This window comes from Aethalodelphis obliquidens, unplaced genomic scaffold, assembly GCF_003676395.1.
Source record: "Aethalodelphis obliquidens isolate GAN/ISIS:26980383/991018 unplaced genomic scaffold, ASM367639v1 scaffold1, whole genome shotgun sequence".
NCBI classification, from domain to species: Eukaryota; Metazoa; Chordata; class Mammalia; order Artiodactyla; family Delphinidae; genus Aethalodelphis; species Aethalodelphis obliquidens.
The window spans coordinates 13819068-13844327 of record NW_020837945.1 but is presented as its reverse complement, the minus strand read 5'-3'; the positions used below and the strand labels follow the sequence as shown (position 1 = coordinate 13844327).

The 25260-nt window shown below is 41.2% G+C and overlaps 1 pseudogene; it reads left to right on the top strand.

Moving 5' to 3' along the window:
* Nucleotides 1–18508: 18508 nt before the first annotated feature.
* LOC113619167 (14-3-3 protein gamma-like) lies at nucleotides 18509–21098 on the top strand (annotated as a pseudogene).
* Nucleotides 21099–25260: the final 4162 nt, after the last annotated feature.

Below are 25260 nucleotides of genomic sequence, written 5' to 3'. Positions count from 1 at the left end.
TAATTCTATTGATTTGAGTCTTCTCCCTTTTTTTCTTGATGAGTCTGGCTAATGGTTTGTCTATTTTGTTTATCTTCTCAAAGAACCAACTTTTAGTTTTATTGATCTTTGCTATTGTTTCCTTCATTTCTTTTTCATTTATTTCTGATCTGACTTTTATGATTTCTTTCCTTCGGCTAACTTTGGGGTTTTTTTTGTTCTTCTTTCTCTAATTGCTTTAGGTGCAAGGTTAGGTTGTTTATTCGAGATGTTTCCTGCTTCTTAAGGTGGGCTTATATTGCTATAAACTTCCCTCTTAGAACTGCTTTTGCTGCATCCCATAGGTTTTGGGTCGTTGTGTCTCCATTGTCATTTGTTTCTAGGTATTTTTTGATTTCCTCTTTGATTTCATCAGTGATCACTTTGTTTTTAAGTCATGTATTGTTTAGCTTCCATGTGTTTGTATTTTTTACAGATCTTTTCCTGTAATTGATATCTAGTCTTATAGCGTTGTGGTCGGAAAAGATACTTGACACAACTTCAGTTTTCTTAAATTTACCAAGGCTTCATTTGTGACCCAAGATATAATCTATCTTGTAGAATGTTCCATGAACACTTGAGAAAAATCTGTATTCTGTTGTTTTTGGATGGAGTGTCCTATAAATATCAATTAAGTCCATCTTGTTTAATGTATCATTTAAAGCTTGTGTTTCCTTATTTATTTTCATTTTGGATGATCTGTCCATTGGTGAAAGTGGGGTGTTAAAGTCCCCTACTATGAATGTGTTACTGTCGATTTCCCCTTTTATGGCTGTTAGTATTTGCCTTATATATTGAGGTGCTCCTATGTTGGGTGCGTAAATATATACAATTGTTATATCTTCTTCTTGGATCGATCCCTTGATCATTGTGTAGTGTCCTTCTTTGTCTCTTCTAATGCTCTTTATTTTAAAGTCTATTTTGTCTGATATGAGAATCGCTACTCCAGCTTTCTTTTACTTTCCATTTGCATGAAATATCTTTTTCTATCCCCTCACTTTGAGTCGTATGCGTCTCTAGATCTGAAGTGAGTCTCTTGTAGACAGCATATATATGGGTCTTGTTATTGTATACATTCAGGCAGTCTGTGTCTTTTGGTGGGAGCATTTAATCCATTTACATTTAAGGTAATTATCGATATGTATGTTCCTATTCCCATTTTCTTAATTGTTTTGGGTTTGTTATTGTAGGTCTTTTCCTTCTCCTCTGTTTCTTGCCTAGAGAAGTTCCTTTAGCATTTGTTGTAAAGCTGGTTTGGTGGTGCTGAACTCTCTCAGCTTTTGCTGTCTGTAAAAGTTTTAATTTCTCCATCAAATCTGAATGAGATCCTTGCTTGGTAGAATAATCTTGGTTGCAGGTATTCTCCTTCATCACTTTAAATATGTCCTGCCAGTCCCTTCTGGCTTGCAGAGTTTCTGCTGAAAGATCAGCTGTTAACCTTATGGGGATTCCCTTGTGTGTTATATGTTGTTTTTCCCTTGCTGATTTTAATGTTTTCTTTGTATTTAATTTTTGACAGTTTCATTAATATGTGTCTTGGCATGTTTCTCCTTGAATTTATCCTGTATGGGACTCTTCTGGGCTTCCTGGACTTGATTGACTATTTCCTTTCCCATATTAGGGAAATTTTCAACTATAATTCCTTCAAATATTTTCTCAGTCCCTTTGTTTTCCTCTTCTTCTTCTGGAACCCCTATAATTCAAATGTTGGTGCATTTAATGTTGTCCCAGAGGTCTCTGAGACTGTCCTCAGTTCTTTTCGTTCTTTTTTCTTTATTCTGCTCTGCAGTAGTTATTTCCACTATTTTATCTTCCAGGTCACTTATCCGTTCCTCTGTCTCAGTTATTCTGCTATTGATCCCTTCTAAAGTGTTTTAATATCATTTATTGTGTTGTTCATTGTTGTTTGTTTCCTCTTTAGTTCTTCCAGTTCCTTGTTAAATGTTTCTTGCACTTTCTCTATTCTATTTCCAAGATTTTAGATCACCTTTACTATCATTATTCTGAATTCTTTTTCAGGTAGACTGCCTATTTCCTCTTCATTTTTTAGGTATGGTGGGTTTTTATCTTGCTCCTTCATCTGTTGTGTGTTTTTCTGTCTTCTCATTTTGCTTATCTTACTGTGTTTGGGGTTTCCTTTTTGCAGGCTGCAGGTTCATAGTTCCTGTTGTTTTTGGTATCTGTCCCCAGTGACTAAATTTGGTTCAGTGGGTTGTGTAGGCTTCCTGGTGGAGGGGACTAGTGCCTGTGTTCTCGTGGATGAGGCTGGATCTTGTCTTTCTTGTGGGCAGGTCCACGTCTGGTAGTGTGTTTTGGGGTGTCTGTGGGCTGATTATGATTTTAGGCAGTTTCTCTGCTAACGGGTGGGGTTGTGTTCCTGTCTTGCTAGTTGTTTGGCATAGGGTGTCCAGCACTGTAGCTTGCTGGTCGTTGAGTGAAGCTGGGTGCTGGTACTGATATGGAGATCTCTGGGAGATTTTTGCTGTTTGATATTATGTGGAGCTGGGAGGTCTCTTGTGGACCAGTGTCCTGAAGTTGGCTCACCCACCTCAGAGGCACAGCACTGACTCCTGGCTGCAGCACCAAGAGCCTTTCATCACACAGCTCAGAATAAATGGGAGAAAAATTCAAAAGAAAGCAAGAAAGCAAGAAAGAAAGAAGGAAGGAAAGAAAGAAGGAAAGAAAAAGAAAGAAAGAAAGAATATAAAGTACAATAAAATAAAGTAAGATAAAATAAAAGGTATTAAAATAAAAAAATTATTATTAAGAAAAAAAGTTTTTTTAAGTATAAAAAAAAAAACGGACAGTTAGAACCCTATGACAGATGGTGAAAGCAAAGCTATATAGACAAAATCTCACACAGAAGCATACACACACACAAAAAAAGAGGAAAAGGGGAAAAAATAATAAATCTTGCTCTCGAAGTCCAACTCCTTGATTTGGGATGATTCTTTGTTCAGGTATTCCACAGATGCAGGGCACATCAAGTTGATTGTGGAGATTTAATTTGCTGCTTCTGAGGCTTCTGGGAGAGATTTCCCTTTCTCTTCTCTGTTTGCACACCTCCTGGGGCTCAGCTTTGGATTTGGCCCCGCCTCTGCATGTAGGTCGCCGGAGGGTGTCTGTTCTTCGCTCTGAAAGGTCGGGGTTAAAAGAGCAGCTGATTCAGGGGCTCTGGGTCACTCAGGCCGGGGGGAGGGAGGGGCATGATGTAGGGCGAGCCTGAGGTAGTAGAGGCTGGCGGGACTTTGCACCAGCCTGAGGCACACCGTGCGTTCTCCCGGGGCAGTTGTCCCTGGATCCCGGGACTGTTGTCCCTGGATCCCGGGACCCTGGCAGTGGCAGGCTGCACAGGCTCCCAGGAGGGGAGGTGTGGATATGACCTGTGCTCGCACACAGGCTTCTTGGTGGCAGCGGCAGCAGCAGCTTTAGCATCTCATGCCCGTCTCTGGGGTCCGTGCTGTTAGCTGCGGCTCAGCGCGTCTCTGGAGCTCCTTGAAGCAGCGCTCTTAATCCCCTCTCCTCGAGTACCAGGAAACAAAGAGGGAAGAAAAAGTCTCTTGCCTCTTCGGCAGTTCCAGACTTTTCCCCAGACTCCCTCCCAGCTAGCCGTGGTGCACTAGCCCCCTGCAGGCTGTGTTTACGCTGCCAACCCCAGTCCTCTCCCTGTGATCCGACCGAAGCCCGAGCCTCAGCTCCCAGCCCTGCCCGCCCCAGCGGGTGAGCAGACCAGCCTCTCGGGCTGGTGAGTGCAGGTCAGCTCTGGTCCTCCGTGCGGGAATCTCTCCGCTTTGTCCTCCACACCCTTGTTGCTGCACTCTCCTCTGTGGCTCCAAAGCTTCCCCCTCCGCCACCTGCAGTCTTCGCCTGCGAAGGGGCTTCCTAATGTGTGGAAACCTTTCCTCCTCACAGCTCCCTCCCATTGGTGCTTGTCCCGTCCCTATTCTTTTGTCTCTGTTTATTCTTTTTTCTTTTGCCCTACCCAGGTACGTGGGGAGTTTCTTGCCATTTGGGAGGTCTGAAGTCTTCTGCTAGTGTTCAGTAGGTGTTCTGTAGGAGTTGTTCCACATGTAGATGTATTTCTGGTGTATCTGTGGGGAAGAAGGTGATCTCCGCGTCTTACTCTTCCGCCATCTTCCCAACCAAAAACTGAAGCATTTTCAAATTTTATATATTTGCTGTGTGCAACATCTTGAACTTGGTAATTTTACAAGGGCTGACCGTTCTGTTCCACTGGACTGCTATCCACATGGCATCAAGCAGGGCTTTATCTTCACTAACTCACTCATGGGCTATATGAGACCAAAAATTGTGGCATTAACTGGCAATGTCTCCTCTGAAGTCTTTGGTTTGCACTTTGAAAGGCTTGAAAATGTGTTTTTAATCAGCGTGACCAAGGAAACACCAAAAACAAGAGCCATTTCCATATCTACCTTATTAACTCCCCCCCCGAACAAACACAAAAAATACTGCTAGTAATACTGTTTTAAGAGTTTCAAGATGACAGTCAACTGAGACATGAACAAAATTATTTCCATAAAGAATGAAGATTGAGGCATCAAGAACAATCATAGAAGAGGCAATAACTTTTTACTGAATCAAAAATTGACTCAATGAGAAATATATCACTTGCTCCAACTTATGAATAATCATTCTATTCTCTTTGACATACCAATACACTTAGTAAAATTGTTTTTTCTTCTTATTTGTGATTTGCTCTACGGATTCCAACTGGGACAGAAATAAATGGGATACGTGTACCAGGACCTCCCCGTGATCCCAGGCCAACTCATGTAGTCCTGTCGATGAAGGCAATTATAATTCTAATGAATATGATTGATGCTCACTTACAAGGAAACTGAGTTCAGAAAAGATTTTTGCCTTTTTGTTTAAATGTACAGACCAACTGGCTCCCAAATGAGTCTCATACAAATGTCCCCCATCCTATTTTCAAAAGAAATAATAATAGTACCAGGAGCTATCAAATAAAAGCTCTTTCTCAGGCATGGAGTAATTTGAAGGAATTACAGTGTCCAAGGGCCACATACCTGTTTTTGCACAAAAACACAGGCAGGCACAATAAACCAATATGTAACACCTGTCCAGGCTAGAGGCAGCAGGATTTACTTATCAGACAATAATGTCCACAAATCCCAGCACTTCCCAGATCTTCATTTTTCTAGGCACAGAAACCTCAAGGACTAACTTTTATGACCTGGATTCCAGTAGACTGAATAATGGCCAAAGATATAGGTCTTAATTCCTAGAACGTATTAAAATTACCTTATAAGGAAAAAGGATCTTTGCAAAAGTGATTAAATTAAGGAATCTTGACGTGAGAAGATTATCCTGACTCGTCCAGGTGAGACCTAAATGCAATCACAAGTGTCCTTTTTAAGAGGGAGGCAGAGGGAGATTTGATACACAGAAAAGAGATGTGAAGACAGAGGCAGAGACCGGAGTAATGCAGCTTAAGTGAAAGAATTCTGACAGCCACTAAATGCTGGAAGAGACAGATTCTCTCCTAGGGCCTCTGGAGGGAGCGAGCCCCAGCCGGCACCTTGATTTCAGACCAGTGAAACTAAAGTTGTACTTCCGGCCTCTAGGACTGTGAGAGAGTAAAATTCTGTTGTTTTAAAGCACGCAGTTTGTGGTGATATGTTACAGCGGCCACAGAAAACTAATATACAGACCCAAATCGTCTTTCTTTTCCTGCTTCTCTTTAAGGCCCCAGAAGCCAGCAAAAGTGAATTCCCTGTTCCTGTTTTACACCTCCGTGCTACGTGTCCATGCTTTCTTGACTAGAACATTCCGCCTCATTTCTCTAAAATAAACCCTATTCAGTCCTCAAGGAATAATTCAAAGGTCACATTCTCCACATTTTGGACTTGAATTTCAATGTACCAATGAAGGGTTGTTGGCTTTTTTTTTTTCCTCATAATAAATAGATTCACCCAACAATCAGGAGCAAAGACAGTTTCTATGCTATTTCTTACAAAATCAGCTTTTACTTACATGCATACTATATCCACTATCTACCTCTGCCCAGTTCCTAAGAAATTTCCAGTTGGTCTGGTTCACTTCCACCATGGGCAGGAAGAGCCTGTCCTGTCAGAAGCCCACCCTCACACAAATTGACCAAGTCCTCTCCAGCCTCTGTTTCTTGCAGTCTGGGGAGGGTCTGAGCTGTTAGACAGTGACCCCCCGTGATGGGTCATTCAGAGGTCCATGCTCCGGTGTGGCTTGGTGACAAGTCATGTTCACACCTCTTTCTGATATTGTGATGGATGGTCCTTCTTCCCCATCCACTTTGAGGACCTCCCATTCCTTCCACTCCACATTGAGAAACACTTTCCATGCCTTCTCCCCTCTTCTTCCAACACTGGTCCTAATCTATAGTTGGGGAGAAAACACTCATGCCTCACACTGAGACCAGTAGCTTTTTTTTTATTCTATGTCTTGATTTTTTTAATACCATTTTTTAAATTAACCTTTCATTATATAAGCAAACCATGTACATGATAAGCAAGAAATTTAAACAGAATGGTATAAAATGAAACATAAAATTATCCTTTTCATCTCTCCCAACTTCTCCCTCTAAGAGAGTTGACAGTATTTCTTCAATCTTCCAAATATTTTCTATAACTATATTACCATGTATGGTATATACATTGTAAAGGGTTCTTCTTTCATATTTTATTTTATCTTTTATTATGAAATACAGCACATGAATAAGGAGTATAAGGGAATATGTATGTACAGTTTAAAGAATACTCATACCTATAAACTCACCAACCAGTCAAGAGAACATCAACATATACCTCAGGAGTTCCTATATATTCCTCCCAAATTGCATTTGTCTTCCAGTCTCAAAGGTATCCTGATTTTTATGGAAAATATCTCTTTGGTAGTCATTAGATTTGTTCGTAATTATTCCAGCTCTCTCCTTCAGGCCACTTGGTAGAACTGTGCTTGCCTACACATTTAAAGTCGGTTTGGCCATGTCAAATTTTGGGCAAATGAAATGTGATCAGAAGTGACTGGATAGATGCTTTAAAAGTCAGTGTAAGCTGTGCTACATTCTCTTTTTCCATCTGTATCTGGCAATGTTCTGGATGATGGTTTTCCATCAGCCTGGATCCTCAAATGAAGACAGCAGCAATGTGAAAATAGAAATAAAACTGTTATTTCAAGCACTGAAGCGTGGGTTGTTGATGACCGACCACAGCAGAACACAGGTTTCCTGACCCAGTCCCTGTGCTTCTCACCATAGTTTTGTCACCATGATTACAACATGAAATAAAATATAGGGACTTCTCTAGTGGTCCAGTGGTTAAGACTTCACCTTCCAATGCAGGGGGTGTGGGTTCAATCCCCAGATCAGGGAGCTAAGATCTCACATGCTTCATGGCCAAAATACCACAACATAAATGAGAAGTAGTATTGTAACAAATTCAATAAAGACTTTAAATGTGGTCCACATCAAAAAAAAAAAGTCTTAAAGAAATAAAAAAAAATTTTTAATAAAATATACTTGCAAATGGATGCCCGTGAGCTTAGTTGCTGTAGTCAGGAGAGGTTTGAAAATGGGAAAGAGGAAAGAGCTATGGAGGCCAGGGAGAAACTGGCAAGAAGTTTCAAATCAGGTTTCTCTTTTTTTTTAATTAACTTAGTTTTTATTGAAGTATAGTTGATTTACAATGTGTCAGTTTCAGGTGTACAGCAAAGTGATTCAGTTATACATACATATATATCTATTTTTTTCAGATTCATTTCCCTTATAGTTTATTACAAGACATTGAGTATAGTTCCCTGTGCTATACAGTAGGTCCTTGTTGGTTATCTATATTATATATAGTACTGTGTATATGTTAATCCCAAACTCCTAATTCTGACTGGAGAGTGATCTTTGCTTCTTTCTCAGGCTAAGGAGACTCTCAAATCCCTCTTATATCTCTGGCAGAAACCATCATAAGAAAGACACTTTCAGGGAGCTTTGAATGTAAAGGTCAATACAGAGTAATCTCTTTAGCATTTTAGCCTTATTAGAGCCAGGGAAATTTGGTTGAGAAAGTATTTGTAATGGAAGAAGAATATAGGAATAATGGTGAGGCTGATGACAATGTGGAAACAGTAATTTTCATTTATTGAGTTCTTATTAAATGCTGGACACTTAGCTCTTCACATTTCCTAGGATGATTCACTTAATCCTTCCAAGACATTCTTAGAGGCTCAGACCCCTAATCTCTTTACCTATAACTTCTCACTTAACCTCATTAGATCTTTGTTTTCCCATCTGAGAAATGGGAGAAAGTAATTTTTACTTCTAAAATTGTTGCAAGTATTGTGAGATAATGGACAGAAAGCTCTCGGCACAGTGTCTGTTATGCAGCGAGCATTTGATATAAGTGGTATTCCCTTTGTAACTTTTACAGGAAAATGTCCTTAGCCCTGTGTCCAAGGGCTTCCATGCCCTGCCCCACCCCATGTGCAGGTATGTTTGTCACCCTTCCTGGAATCCTTTGTCACACCAGGTGGCTTCCCCAGCTGTCCCCAGTTGTTACTGGTACAGTGTGTGTCTTTCCCTCTCGTCTCAGCCCCTTAGGCTCCAAAGTGACAGAGGACATTCCCTAGAAGAATCATGGGAGGTTTTGCTGACTCACTGAGATTTGTCACACCACGTGGATAGGAGATACCCTAATCTGTGCCTGAGGGAAGCCCCCAGCTTCTTTTATAAGTCCTGGTGTTCTAATATCTTCTCCAGCAGTCCCCCACTTTCCCTGCCCTCAATTCTTTGGTGACTAACATCACAAAGCAGAAGAAGGAACAGTTTCAGATGCATTTCTGTTTTAGTCAGTGTTGTCAAGAAAAGAAGACCAACAAGATATATCTTTTTGTTGTTGTTGTTGGAGTATAATTGCTTTACAATATTGTGTTAGTTTCTGCTGTACAACAAAGTGAATCAGCTATATGTACACATGTATCCCCTCCCTCTTGGATCTCTCTCCCACCCACTCCCATCCCACCCATCTAGGTCATCACAGAGTACTGAGCTGAGCTCCCTGTGCTATATAGCAGGTTCCCACTAGCTAGCTATTTTACACATGGTAGTGTATTTATGCCAAACCTAATCTCCCAATTCATCCTACCCTCTCCTTCTCCCGCTGGGTCCACATGTCTGTTCTCTACGTCTGCATTTCTATTCCTGTATCTTGAGGGAGAGAGAGAGAGAGAGAGAGGGAGAATATATGAATATACTCTGTCTCTCAATATATATGTAATATGTATATTTGTTTATTTATTTTAAGGAATTGGTTCACATGATTAGGGAGGGTGACAAGTCCCAAGATCTTCAGGGTGAGTCAGCAAGCTAGAGACCCAGGAGAACCAATGGTGTAGTTCTTGTCCATACGCCAGCAGGCTCAGGAACCCAGAAAAGCCACTTTGAGTCTAAAGGCAGGAAAAAACTAATGTCTCAGTTCAAATGCAGCCAGGCAGGAGGAGTTCTCTCTTACTTGGGGGAAGTCAGCCATTTTGTTCTATTCAGGCTTTCAGCTTGGATTGGATGAGACCCACCCACAGGAGGGAGGGCAACCTGCTTTACTCAATCTACCCATTAAAATATCATTCTCACCCCCAAAACCCTCACAGCAACACCCAGAATAATGTTTAACCACATATCTGACACCCTGTAGCCCAGTCAATCTGACACATAAAATTAACCATCACAATTTCTCTTCTTGTCTCTTTTGAAGCCCTCATCCTGCCAGCAAAACTTCATTTTGCTTAAAAGTCCCAAGTTATTTAAATTTCACCCATTAATGGGGTGAGATTTTATCTAAGGATAGAGAGGGAGATGGGGTAAGGAAGGAATGGCAGAGTAATGAAAAGTAATTGTTATAACTAAAAGTAATTGTCATAATTTTGTTAAACCTAACTAATTGGCAAAAAGTAACAAGAAGGCCATCATGCAAATGCATGGCTATTGTATTCCACTAGAAGTAAGGAGATCAGAGCAGAGAATGGGTCCATTTCTACTAGTCAGTTCCTTGAAGGTCTGTTCATTATACTTCCTTATCAGTAACACCTGGTCTCCACTGCATCTCTATGATCTTAATTTGTTAATTTTTCTCAACCTACTCCAAACAGCCTCTATTCAAGGTGACCCCGACCTCTAATTTATGCTGCTTGCATCTCTGTCACCCCACTATTAGCATCCTTCAACGTACAGCTCAAATCCCATCTTCTCCTGGATGCTTCCTGTGACTCTTCCAGTCTTCATCATCTTCTCTTCACTCTGCTTTCTTTTCTTCTAGATTTTTCTGTACACTGACTGCTGTCCTTTGGGCAGTTAAATCTGTATGAACTCGTCCTATTTAGTGGCTGTTTTTCCCCATTGTCTCCTCATTGGCATAGCAGACAACCTCAAGATGAAGCTTTGTTTATTCTGTGTCTCCTTTAGCACCCACAGGAGTTCTGAGAATAAAGAGTTGCTCAGTCAGTACCTACCAATTTTATAAGTGACTCGAAAATCGAAGTCAGACCCCATCCCTTCTCTGGTGAAAACCCTAATGAATTTTCACCTTACTCACCGTAAAAGCCAAAGTCCTGCAGCAGTTGACAAGGGGCAGCTTGATCTACTCCCTTGTCCCCTCTGTCTCCCACAGTTTCTCCCCTTGTTCACTGGAGTATCACCTAGAAAAACCTGTGACTCTCCCCTGCCAGGAAGATCCCTCAGGTGTTGGGGTTCCCACATACCGTAAGGGCAAATTTAAATAAAATAAGATGCTTAATTTCTCTGCTGAAAATAGGGAAGAGAGCTCATTTTTCTTAGAGCATTTAGTTTAGAAAACTTGTAATTTTCAAATTCTTTCTCTGCCTCTTTGAAACATATGTAAATCTTTTTAAAAGCTAAATAAGCCTCTTGTCAGCTTTATGACCCAGGAATGTCTTTCTTAAGTGTCCCATCTCCAAACTTCTGTGAGAGGGTGGGAGCCTAACTTTGGCTGGCACCTCACTCCGAAACTACCTCCTGTCATGAAGATGTGAGAAGTTGATTTTTTTCCTTTGAATAAAGCCAATTAGCTAACACAGATGACTAATGAACAGGTTCAGTTACCAGGTGAATCTAGGATGATCTATGTGGGACCAGTGGTGATATCAGGAGGAGTAGAGGAGTAATTATTGTTTATCTTGAGACCGTGCATGGGATGGGTGGTATCTGCTTGGCTATATGAAATGGCTCTATAAAAGGATGTCTTTCCATCTTTGCAATCTCTTCACAGATCATCAGTGATACATACACACCCCATTCTGGTTTAATGCTTATTCAATAGTAAAATTGTTTTATTTCTCTTCTACCTTTGTGGAGAGGTTTTCTGGGTTGGGAGAGATTTAGCTTTTAATTATATTTCTCCAACAGCACCTGGATATGTCCATATGTCCCCCATACTATAGACTTCTATCTTGAGAAGGGGAAGATGAGGACTTGTGTCTTCAACGTTCCCCTCCACCCTTTCCTTTGATATTTCATTGCACCAAATAGTAAGTTTTCCTTATATTATGTCCTCTTGCTCCTAGGCTGCACTAATCTCCACAGATCAGACTTAATGAAAGAAACTACGTCCTCTGAGTCTATGCGTCTACCAAGCACTTTTTTTTTTTTTCCTATGGGGAACTCTTTAGTTTGGATTCTTACCAAAGCAGATGCTTAGACAAAGATTTGGGTGCAAGTAGTTTACTTGGGAGGGGCTGGGAACACTGGTAGAGGAGTGGGGTACTGAGAATGGGAAAGGGAGATGGCCAATAAAGGGTGAATTATTAAGACAGTTGTTGTAGTGGGTGATGGGAGCTTAATCTCACATGGAAACTCAAGGAACTGTGTAAAACACACGCATCAAAATGATATCACTGAGAGGCCAAGAAGTTGGGGCATTTCTTCACTCCCAAGAGTCAGTAATTAAAATCTGCTGGGAGATGGGGGTGGGGGGGCATTTTCAACTGGTCTCTCTTGTGAGCAAAGCTGCTTTCAGTGGTTCAACGAAAAGCTGGCAGTTATATCAATTCTAACTGTGGGAGGACTGCCCACAGTGGAGGTCTGGGCACTAAAGGCAGGGGATGGGCAGACTCTGCAACAGGAACCCGAGGCAGCATGTGGAGTTGGCACCAGGATGCATGGGAGGACTTGGACCCCAGCCTCTGGGAGTATGGTGGGCACACAGCTTTCAGCTGTAACCCCTCTAGGACCGGCTCAGAGGTGGAGACACACCCAAGGTCATGCTCACATCCAATGATTGATCGATATAGGAGTATAAAGGCCAGGCCACCTCAACCCTACTTGGCACAATGCTAGAGGGTCAATCTAACTGCAGAGACTGCTCAACTCTGCTTCCTGCTGCTCCCACCCTCAGAGCCATCCTATGGACTCTTCTTAATAAACATTATAACCTTCAAACCTCTTTCCTGAGTCTGCATCCCAGACAGCTCAACCTACTTTAATGTGGAAGCAGGGATTCCCAAGAATGAAAGCACATTGACTCAATATCCTAAGATTATTATCCCTACTAAGCAACTATAAAGAATTTACAAATCCCAGTTTCTCCAGAATAAGCCATAGCGGGTCTTCATAAGAGCAATTGTAACAGGGAAGAGCAAAATCCAACTCCATGTTGAATCTGTTTCTTTTACTTTAACCTTTGCTTTTCATTGCTTTTGTTATTATAATCATTAAAAGGATGCTGTCTATAGCTGTAAGCATACATAATGGCCTGCCTCACAGAACACTGACCCTCTGCCCGAATGTTAAACTAAAGTGCCTTTGTTCAGCTCACAAGGAGACGTTCTGCCCACCTGTGAACAGCTGCAGAAAAGAAGAAATTAACACACCCCATCCCTTGATGCTGGCCAAGCCAGGAGATATTTTGCAAGACTAATGGCCTTTTTTACTTTACTTCCTCACCTCCTCCACCTCTCTGTTCTGTAAAAGAAACTGGCATCCAGACCCCAATAAGATGGTACTCTGGGACCCTAGTCCACCGTCTTCTTGGACACCCAGCTTTCCAAATAAAGTCACTATTCCTTGCCTCAACACTTCCTCTCCCAATTTATTGGCCTGTCATGCGGTGAGCAGAGCGAGCTTGGACTTGGTAGCACAATGATAATTTTTAATAAATGATTATCTCTATTTCCTCAGAGAAAATTCTCTTCCCGTTTGGGTTGTCTTCTTTGTGCCCAGCAAGCTTCTTGCATTGAGGTCTCTCTTTCTTGCTTCAAGGACCTCATTAAGGCAGTTCTAGTCAACCACTCAATCTTTATCAACTTATTTCTAAGGAAATATTTATTGCTCGGCAGTATCTGCCAAAAGCTTGCTGTCTCCTTAGGGAAGTGTTGGCCCCAGACTGCAGCTCTGGGTCTCACTAATTTCTGTTCTTCTTTTACCAGCTGCATTTGTTTTTCCTGCTGTGATTGGAGTTCTGTTTGCTGTGGAAATAAGAGGGGTATTTGAATTCCTTTCAGGGGGAAAGAAATACTTCCTCCTTGGTGTCTAGGCTGAAGACACACCTCCCCACTGTAGAACATCAGGGCATGTTCTGTGTGACACTGTGAGTCAACCCCCTGGCAGAAGCAGCTCAGGGGTAATTTTTCAGGCATGATTCACACAAATTATTGAAATATACTAGTGTTAATAAATATGCTTTAGAATAAAATTCAATATCCACTCATGATAGAAACTCTCAACAAACTGGGTATAGATGGAATGTTTCCTATTATAATAAAGGGCATATATATGGCAAGCCCACAGCTAACATCATACTTAATGGCGAAAAGCTGAAACTTTTTTCTCTAAGATCAGGAACAAGACAAGGATATCAACTCTCACCACTTTTATTTAATGAAGTATTGGCAGTCCTAGTCAGAGAAACTAGGCAAGAAAAAGAAATAAAAGTGATCCACATCAGAAAGAAAGAAGTAAAGCTCTCTCTATTTGCAGATGACATGATGTTATATATAGAAAATCCTAAAGAGTCCACCCAAAAGCTGTTAGAACTAACAACAAATTCAGTAAAGTTGCAGGATACAAAATCAGTATACAAATACTGGTAGTGTTTCTATACACTAATAACCAACTATCAGAAAGAGAAATTAAGAAAGCAATCCCACTTACAGTTGCATCAAAAAGAACAAAATATGTAGGAATAACTTTAACCAAGGTGGTGAAAGACCTGCACATTGGACATTATAAGACATTGATGAAAACATTGAGGATGGCATAAATAAATGGAAAGATATTCCATTCTCATAGATTGGAAGGATTAACATTGTTAAAATGTCCATACTGCCCAAAGCAATTTATAGATTCAATGCAATTCTTTTAAGATTCCAATGGCATTTTTCTCACAAATAGAATGAGCAAGTCAAAACTTTGTATGGAACCATGGAAGACCCTAAATAGCCAAGGCAAACTTGAGAAAGAACAAAGCTGGAAGTATCACACTCCCTGGTTTCAAATCATATTACTAAGCTACAGTAATCAAAACAGTATTGTATTGGCATAAAAACAGACACATAGATCATTCAAACAAAAGAGAGAGCCCACAAATAAACCCGTACATATATTATCAATTAATTTATGACAAAGAATCCAATAATACACAATGGGGGAAAGGAATATACAGTCTCTTCAATAAATGGTGTTGGGAAAACTGGACAGCCACAGGTGAAAGAATGAAACTGGACCCCTATCTTATACCATAAACAAAAATTATCTCAAAATGGAAATCAAAATGGATAAAGACTTGAACAAGTTTATGTTCAAACTTCTAGAAACAGTAAAGCTTCTAGAAGAAAACATAGGCAATAAGCACCTTGATGATTTTTTGGATTTGACACCAAAAGCAAAGTCAACAAAAGCAAAAATAAACAAGTGGGATTACATCAAACTAAAAACTGCACAGCAAAGGAAATCATCAATAAAGTGAAAAGACAGCTTATGGAATGGGAGAATATATTTTTAAATCATATATCTGAAGAGTTAATATCCACAATATATAAAAAACTCATATAACCAAATGCCAAACAAATAACCTGATGCAAAAATGAGCAGAGGATCTGAATAGACATTTTTCCAAAGAAGACATACAAATGGACAACAGGAAAAGGTGTGCAACATCACTAATCATCAGGGAAATGCAAATCAAAACCACTATGAGATATCATCTCACACCTGTTACAATAGGTATTATCAAAAAGGCAAGAAATAACAAGTTTTGGTGATGATGTGGAGATAAGGCAACCCTGTTCACTGTGGATGGGAATGTAAACTGGGGCAGCCACTATGGAAAACAGTATGGAGGTTCCTCAGAAATTAAAAATAGTACTACCATATGATCTAGCCATTCCACTTCTGGGTATTTATCTGAAAGAAATGAAAACACTAAATGAAAAACATACCTGTACCCCCTGCTCATTGCAGCATCATTTACAACAGCCAAGACTTGTAAGCAACTTAAGTGCACATAGATAGATGAATGGATAATGAAATTGTCAGATGTATATCAGGATATCGTTCAGCCATAAAATACATAAGAAAACCCTGCCATTTGCCACAATATGGATGAAACTTGAGGGTAATATGCTAAGTGAAATAAGTCAGCAGAGAAAGACAAATACTGTACAATCTCAATTATATAAGGGATCTGAAAAGAAAACAAACCCTCATAGGTACAGAAACCAGATTGGTTATTACCAGAGGCAGGGGGTGGTAGTTAGTGAAGTATGTGAAGGTAGGTAAAAGGTACAAACGTCCAACTGTAAAATAAATAAGTCCTGGGGATGTAATATACAACATGGTGACTATAGTTAATAATACTGTAGTGTATATTTGAAAGTTGCTAAGAGAGTAGATTTTTTTATATATAAATTTATTTATTTTATTTATTTATTTTTGGCTATGTTGGGTCTTTGTTGCTGTGCACAGGCTTTCTCTAGTGGCAGCGAGCGGGGGCTACTCTTCGTTGTGGTGTGCGGGCTTCTCATTGTGGTGCCTTCTCTTGTTGCAGAGCACGGCTCTAGGTGCGTGGGCTTCAGTAGTTGTGGCACGCAGACTCAGTAGTTGTGGCTCGTGGGCTCTAGAGCACAGGGTCAGTAGTTGTGGCACATGGGCTTAGTTGCTCCACAGCATGTGGGATCTTCCCAGACTAGGGCTCGAACCCGTGTCCCCTGCATTGGCAGGCAGATTCTTAGACACTTCACCACCAGGGAATTCCAAGAGAGTAGATCTTAAAAGTTCTCATTGCAGGAAAAAATATTTGTAGCTACATGTGGTGATGGATGTTAACTAGATTTGTGGTGATCATTTCACAACATATACAAATATCAAATTATTAAGTTGTACAAGTGAAACTAATATAATGTTATATGTCACATATTTCAATTTAAAAAAAAAATTTTATAGTCCAGTGGGACTTGTGAATGCAAGCCCCGTTAGCTATCAGAGCTAGGTGATTTGCAGGCCTGTCCCTCAGGTGGAAGCCATAGTAGGTGGGGTGCTAGATGTGTGGACAAGCTCCTTCCAGGGAGATACTGATGGCTTGGTTTTATTGTTGGAATGAGCCAGAGGGAGAAGATGGGAAAGTGTCCACTGGTTCTTCCAGGCTCCAGGGGAGGATTGCAGTCAGCACCTGGATGTATGCTCATTAGAAAACTGGATCCTTAGGCAGCAGGTTGTAAAGTATGCGGTCAAACTCCTTTCAGGGAAAGTCTGGGAGATGGGTGTTTCTGTCTGCTCCCTCTGTGCTGAGTCCCGGGGAAATTGCTGCATTAAGTGCTCATGCTCGCTTTAAGAACAGCTTCTTTGTTTTCTATAGTCAAGTTCATGAACATAAGCACCATTGTCTTTCAGAGCTTGGTTTTTGGGGTGTCCACCCTGCAAGTGGGAACCTTAAAAGTTGGGGTGCTAGATGTTCAGTCCAAACCACTCTGAAAATGAATCTGGCCTCTGTACTCTGACACTGAATTAAACCTCAGAGACAGAGTTTTGGTTGAAGTAGAAAAAAAAATAGCTTTATTGCTTTGCCAGGCAAAGGGGGCCAGAGCGGGCTAATGCCCTCAAAACTGTGTGTTCCCCCTTGGAGAGGGTAGTGAGAAGTTTTATAGTAATGGGTCAAGAGAGCGTGATCAGTTCATGGACATTCTTCTGGCTGGTTGGTTGTGAGGTAAGTAAGAATCAGCATCATCAACCTTCTGGTTGATGATGGGGTCTCTGTGGGTCTCTGTGCTTGTGGGCAGCATACCATTAACTTCTCCCACCTTGTGGGGATTTCAGTATCTGCAAAACAGCTCTAAGATACTGTTAAGTATGTCCCTTGGTGGGGAGCCAAGACCCTGCCCCAAGGCTGCACTATTGTTTCTTTTTTTTCTTTTTTCCTTGCAGTACGCGGGCCTTCCACTGCCGTGGCCTCTCCCATCGCGGAGCACAGGCTCCGGACGCACAGGCTCAGTGGCCATGGCCCAGCCGCTCCACAGCATGTAGGATCCTCCCGGACTGGGGCACGAACCCGTGTCCCCCACATAGGCAGGCAGACTCCCAACCACTGCGCCACCAGGGAAGCCCTATTGTTTCTTTTGACTGTTCCTCCCTTGTCTCTGGATCCCCTCCTTTCCCTACCTACCTTCTCGGTTTCACAACTCCATTCTTGTGGGCCACTGAGAGGAGGTTTCTTTCTTCATTGGACAGTGGCTCATTCAGCTCTGCCATGGCCATGTTGTCATAGCGCTCTGCCAGCCTGGCTTTCTGCACTAGTTGCTCGTGGTCCACCATTTTCATGGGCTGGGTTGGGCCGGGCCAGAAGACCCGGGCAGACTAAAGGGCTCGGAGGGCAGCTGCAGTGCAGCTGGAGTCCCTGTGCCAGTGGGCCCAACCCATGAAGCAAGTGGCTGAGGGGATGGTGGCAGCATAGAGGCCCAAACTAATTTTTTTATGAGAGAAAAAAAGAAGACTAAATGGCAAAGTTTGTTCCCTTACATGTTATTTGCACGTTATTTTCCAATTTCTGGGCCTCCTTCATCTTTCTGATCTCTAAGGAAACTATATATTATTTATAGAAATATGAAGTTATAAAATAAAAAATTAAAATAAATAATTAGATATGACTCTTTCTTTCTAAAAATGAAGCTCACTAATATTCTCATGATAAGGGGTTGGAATCACCCTACTTAACCATTTACATCAAAACTAATTTAAAAAATACCAGCAATAGAAATATATCATATAATATTAATAATGGTTTCAGATAGAATCTTATAATATAAAAACTGGTTTAACACTCTAATTTTACAGATAATGAAACCAAGACTTAGAGAATAGTGTTCCAAACAGTTCCATGAGTGGCAAAGCCCAGGCTAGAACGTAGAACCTAGAACCTTTCATCTCCATCTCTCACTTTCCATTGTACCACACTCTTTGTTACATTTTTATAGATGTGGTATGAACATGGGTAAAAGCAAGAGGTATTTCATTTTCATAACGGAAGAATGACAATTCTCCTTTGTGTTCTCTGTTGGTGAGCTTCCTAATTTTGACTTCTGATCTGTATGCTGAATGGCATTTCCTTTCCTCTTCGCTGGAATTCAAAGGGCTAAAATTAGCAAGTGAAAACTTGAAGCAACATCCACTTATTCTCAATGAGATTACAGTCAAGATGCTTGTTGCATTGATTAAAAGATGTAACTCTAAGAGGAAAGAGCAAAAATAAGTCCAAAAGTTCTAGAGTGGAAAACTGAGAGACTCCAGAACAAGATGATACTTGTGCCATAAACCCCATCTGCAGCACAGTGCCATACAATCTGGAGAGAACCCCTAACTCCCAGTTTCTCCCTGAAGAGTTGATACTCTTGTATCAACTGTGGGCCTCCTGGGCACAAAAGTCTTTCTGTGTCCCCTATTTCTTTGATTACAAGAAATAGGCTTCATTCAGCCTCCATGACCTACACTGAGTTCCAATGGGCAGGTTCAAACAAGTTGCTAATTAGGGAAGGGAGGGGGATCCAGAGACAAGGGAGGAACAGTCAAAAGAAACAGTAGTGCAGCCTTGGGGCAGGGTCTTGGCTCCCCATCAAGGGACACACATCACAATATCTTAGAGCTGTTTTGCAGATACTGAAACCCCCACCAGGTGGGAGAAGTTAATGGTATGCTGCCCACAAGCACAGAGATCCCAGACTGGTTGGAACCAGAAGGTTGATGATGCTGATTCCTACTTACCTCACAACCAACCAGTCAGAAGAATGTCCAAGAGATGATCACGCCCTCTTTAAACCATTATTATAAAACTCCTCACTATGTCCTTCAGGCCAGGACACACTGTTTTGAGGGCATTACCCCACTGTGGCCCCCTTTGGCAAAGTAATAAAGCTATTCTTCTCTACTTCACTCAAAACTCGGTCTCCAAGATTTAATTTGGTGTCGGGGTACAAAGACCAGATTCTGCTTCAGTTGAGGCACACCATTCTTCCTGGACGGTCATTATTAGCACTAAGCAGAAGACGTCTGTAAATGGTAATGAGAAAAAGATAGGGATTGTCCATGCTTACCGGGGAAAAAAAGGAGGAGTTGGAGGTGATATGTCAGGATGTGCTGAGCCTGCTGGATAACTACCTGATCAAGAATTTCAGTGAGACCTAGTGTGAGAGCAAAGTGTTTTACCTGAAGATGAAAGGGGACTATTACTGCTACCTGGCCGAATTCACCACTGGAGAGAATAGGGCGACCATTGTGGAGTCATCTGAGAAAGCCTATAGCAATGCCCATGAGATCAGCAAGGAGAACATGCAGCCCACTCACCCCATTAAATTAGGCTTGGCCCATAACTACTCCATTTTCTACTATGAAATCCAGAGTGCCCCAGAGCAAGCCTGCCACTTGGCCAAGACTGCTCTCGATAACACCATCACCGAGCTCTAGACGCTCTCAACAGGACTCCTACGGGGACTCCACACTCATCATGCAGCCCCTCTGCAACCTCTTGCTCTAGACAAGTGATCAGCAAGACCATGACGGGGGAGAAGCAACAATTAAGGCCCCCAGGTGGACTGTCAGGGCACGCTGATGTTACTACTGCAGTCTTTATTTTTTACCATGAGTTGAGTGTTGGGTGGGGGAGGGTAAGGGAGGGATGACCTTCCTAGGGAGAAACCCATGACCTGTGCTGTCTTTGATCGCCTCTTTGACATTTTTGCTAAAATTCCACTAGTGGAAAGTCAGGCTAGCTGTGCTTGTATTGGAATAGCAGCCTCACATTGGCATATGGGCTGTTACGTAGCTTAATGCAAGTGGAGCTGTCTTTAACTTATTGCTAGAGAACAGGGTTTTAAGATGAAAAGAATACTTAAATGGAATGGCCCTTATTCAATAAGTCTTGTGGTTCCAGTAAGGATTTTGGGTACTTTCTATCTCATCTGTTTTAGCTGTGCATTTTTTTTAGGGTATACTCTACCACAGGGGTCCACAGCATTTTTGACACCAGAGACTGGTTTTGTGGAAGACAATTTTTCCACTGATGGGGGGTAGGGAAGGACGATGGTTCAGGTGGTAATGCGAGCAATGGGGAGCGGCAGATGAAGCTTTGCTCACTTACCTGTCACTCACCCCCTGCTGGGCGGCCTGGTTCCTAACAGGACCGGTACCGGTCCACAGACCAGGGCCTGGGAACCCCTTCTCTACCAGTCATGGAATAGTTTCAAACCCAAGCTGATAGACTTAGAACATGATGTATATTTATCCTTGTGGTTTAGGCCTTGCCAGTTTTCACAAGTTTCTACTCAGTTGACAATATTGACACTGAATTGCCATTTATAGTATTTCTACACTATAGCCATATGTAACATCAAGCCACTGATTGTGTATTTTTCTTTATTTTGGCTTTTACATCCTCCTTATTCAGCCTTATCCAGGTTGGTTTTACTGTTATCTATCTCCTAGGCCAGAAGACTTGCCTGAGGAGAATCAAAGCTACTTTTTAAAGGTTTTGGTTAATAGGTGCTTGGAAGATGGCTGTGGAATTTTTGCGCTTCTTTCTTCTTAATTAAATCCACCACAAAAATTGTTAATCACTTTAATAGAAACGTTAAACACTACAAAAATAGAGAAAATTCAGGTCTGTATCTCATTTCTTGTGTTGATATTTCCACGGAAATCCTGATTTTTAAGCTGCTCCTTCCTCTGGGATTACACTGCTGTTTTAATCCTCACTTGAGTCTTCCCCACTGTACCTTATGCTGACAGAACTGACTAGGGTGGATTGAAAAGCTGTTGGATTGTAGAAGTTGGCGGTCATTTTGAGAGAGTTCATGGTGCAGTGTGTGAAAATTCAGGTGCTAGGAGCTTACTGGTAGAAAAATCCTATAGGAAGAGTTCATAAACATTCTGTCCAATTTCAGAGCCTTGTAAGTGTGTCAGTGTTTCCTCCCTGAAAACACTCCTTCCCCAAATAATTGTTGTAGGAAAATAAACTAAAATCATTATCAGACAATAAATACTTAACTCCTATTTGACCAAAACTTTTACTATGTATTTTTTTTCTTCTTAATGAAAGCGTAGAAGCTGGAGACTGATTTCTCTTATGCCATCTGTGCATGTTTTAGAATTGTAGGAAACCACAATGCTATTTCCACAAGTTTGTTTCAGTGAGCCTTAGGTCCTTCCTTCTCATTTTGGATAAGTCTTTCTAAACACGTGACCTATTGCATATGCGTTCAGCCTTTTTTATTAAGATCAGTAACAGCGTGAACTCCCAAGATAGGGAGCGACACCAGATTCGTTTGTCTCTGTTTTATTTAGGCAAGGAAAGGAATGAGTAATGATTGAGGAAAAACTGACAGCTGTTTTTGCTAAAACCAAAATGGAGCTTCCAATTGTGAAATGCACATGCTGACCAGGATCCAGGTGACAGTGAAATAGAAGAGTGTGACGATGTTCTGTCACGTGGCACAGTTTACCCAGCATGACTTTCCTTAGAAGGTCCTGTGCATATGCTAGAGAGAAAGTCCCAACCAACCAAACCTACCAGAAGAACTAGCAGAAGAGAGTTTTACAGCTTCTGTGCCCTAACAGGAGTCTTAAGTCAATACCACGGATGGGAACAGATTTGGGGGGTAGGTGGGGCTTTCCTTAATTTATCTTCATGTCCAGTGAGCAATGTTGTGTCCTTCCTTGTAGCATTTGGAAATGATTTACTTGAATTACAAAACCCATTTTTCTTTTAAATTTCAGCTTCAGCTCTGGTTGCTTTTTAGAATAATGCAAGGTAAAACCATATCTGAGGGGCTTCCCTGGTGGCGCAGTGGTTGAGAGTCCGCCTGCCGATGCAGGGGACACGGGTTCGTGCCCTGGTCTGGGAAGATCCCACATGCCGCGGAGCGGCTGGGCCCGTGAGCCATGGCCGCTGAGCCTGTGCATCCAGAGCCTGTGCTCCACAATGGGAGAGGCCACAACAGTGAGAGGCCCGCATACCGCAAAAAAAAAAAAAAAAAAAAACATATCTGAGGGCTAAAAATGAAGAGGGATATTTAAACAGTTTGAATGGTTTCTTTTCTTTTCTTTATTTTTAAAGAAATGCGCTTGTCTATGATGATGTCTCTCCAGTGAAAGGATTACTCCTCCATTACTCTCTTGATACAATATTGTGCATGTTGTATGTCTATACAGTGGCTTGAAATTTATTAACTTATACTGTACGTGTTTTGTACTCCTATGACAAAAAAATTGTCTTCAAAAATTTTAAAGTTTTCTTTATTTAATTTTTCCTCTTGAGGGTAAAGTTTGCTCTTCCAAATAGTGATTGTAACAAATTGATCTATTTTGGAAGTTGCTACAGTGACATGCAGTTATATATTTTGTTTTTAAAGGGGAGAGGGAGTAAAAGAAACACCAGTGTTAGCTTAATCTTAATGTCTGGTGTTTGTCATGGTGAAATTATAACTATTACAGTGCAGGAGAACAATGAATATGTTCTCTGAGTGAGGCTTTGTGCTTTTTGTCAAGTTATGCAGTGAACTATTTCTAAGGTCTATTCAGTGATTATTTTTCCAAATCCGTGTTTCTCTAAGAAATTATTTCACACATGAACCATTCTTAGCAGTTTTCCTCAGTGGTGGAATATCATGAATGTGAGTCATTATGTAACTGCCCTACATTGAGCAAATAAACTTACAGATCTGAAAAAAAGAAATTTTTAATTAATAAATAAATTTGGTTCTATGGTACTTTCAATTATGTTTTGTTGAATTTATCTGTAAGTGTTAAATTCTTCTATTACCTTGGATAACAAAGATGAAGGGCATAAATTCATGGGATTGGGAAGGGCAGCTCTTATTTATAGTTGTATCTTTAGCTCCAAGCGTAGTACCTGGGATACATTAGATGGGCATTAACTATTTGCAAAATGAAAAAATAAGTAAACTTCAGAGATGCTGGGAAGGGGATTTAATGAAAGAACAAATTCCAGATGATGACATTGGATGTTGTGATGTCTGATTATAGATCTTTAAATATAAAGGTCAAAGAAGGCTTTGAAGATAGCATAATCATCCTGTAGAATCCAAACTGCACAGAAATCAAATGAAAACATCTTTAATTAGTATCAGAAATTATCCTCAAGTTTTACACAATTAAAAATGGATGAGAGGTTTTTTTTCATGCAATTTAATCTACCCAGTGAGATTGGTGCACCTCTATGTGGTTTGCCCAACCCATCACTGAGGGTATATAAAAGTCCCAAGGAAGCTGGTGATAGTCATACTTAGGAAACTTGCCCTTGATATGCAAACAACTCTACAGTTCCTAACACCATGAGTTACTATGGCAACTACTACAGAGGTCTGGGCTAGGGATATGGCTATGGCTGTGGCTAGAGAAGTGGCAGCTTCTGCAGACTGAGCTATGGCTGAGGCCATGGAGGCTACAGATACAGCTGTTGCCGCCCATCATGCTATGGAAGATATGGATTCTCTAGCGTCTACTGCAAGAGTGAACTCATTCTTCTAACCACAGGAATCATCATATCATCCTGATTTAGTTCTACATTCATGTGCTTTTGTCCCCATACAACAGTGTGTAGCTGCTTTCTTGATAAAACCAGTAGAGGATGACATGCGAGCTCTTCAAAATCAGGACTCATTTCCGGCAGCAAACACCAGAAGCAGGAACAGCAGCAAAGGGAATGATCTGGAATCTCACCTTTCAAGCTGTTCAGCCCTCTCTTTCCTTTTAATATACCAAGACGTTACGAACTCCCATATTTCAATAAACTAATTTCAATAGCAGAGCAAACATATAGTTTCGTTTCCATTCATTTATTTTACAGAACTAGACCTAAGTTCTCTGGGGACAGGTGACTACGATTGCTTATTCATCATTGTATGCTCTGTGCTCATGACAATACCTAGTACATATAAGGCAGTCAAATATTGTTTGCAGATTAAGAAACTTGTTCATGGTTTTCTATAATATAAAGCCTTTTTTTTTTTTTTTTTTTTTTGCGGTACGCGGGCCTCTCACTGTTGTGCCCTCTCCCGTTGCAGAGCACAGGCTCCAGACGCGCAGGCTCAGCGGCCATGGCTCACGGGCCCAGCCGCTCCGCGGCATGTGGGATCTTCCTGGACCGGGGCACGAACCCGTGTCCCCTGCATCGGCAGGCGGACTCTCAACTACTGCACCACTAGGGAAGCCCTAGAGCCATTTTTAATTTTCCCAATAATTATCTGGAACCTCATCCTAATTTTGGAATCATGACGTCTGTTCACTGACCCTATTTCTTCCCCCCCACACCCACACATTACCGTTGAACATCTCTCCCCCAGGTATAATTTCTGTTTGTCCCAGGAGCTTAAAAATACCTCAACAGTTCCATAGTTGAGTAGCACTCTATATGTTCCCCTTACGGAGTCAGGCAGAATACCTTGCAATTTGTCAAAAAGCATAAGTTAAAAATTGTTTGCTGTCAAAGCAAGACATAGGGTAGGAAAAGATATTTGCAAAATATATCACTGGCAAACTTGTGCTCCTGGGCACCACTGGAAACAACCCAAATGTTTGTCAACAGTAAAATAGAAAAATAAATTGTCGTATATTCTTACAAAAGAATACTACATGGCAATGGCAATCACCAATCTAGAGTAACATCTAGAGCTTGCTGCGTGTTCTGGAGCTACAAGCAACGATCTGGATAAATCTCACAACCACAGTGT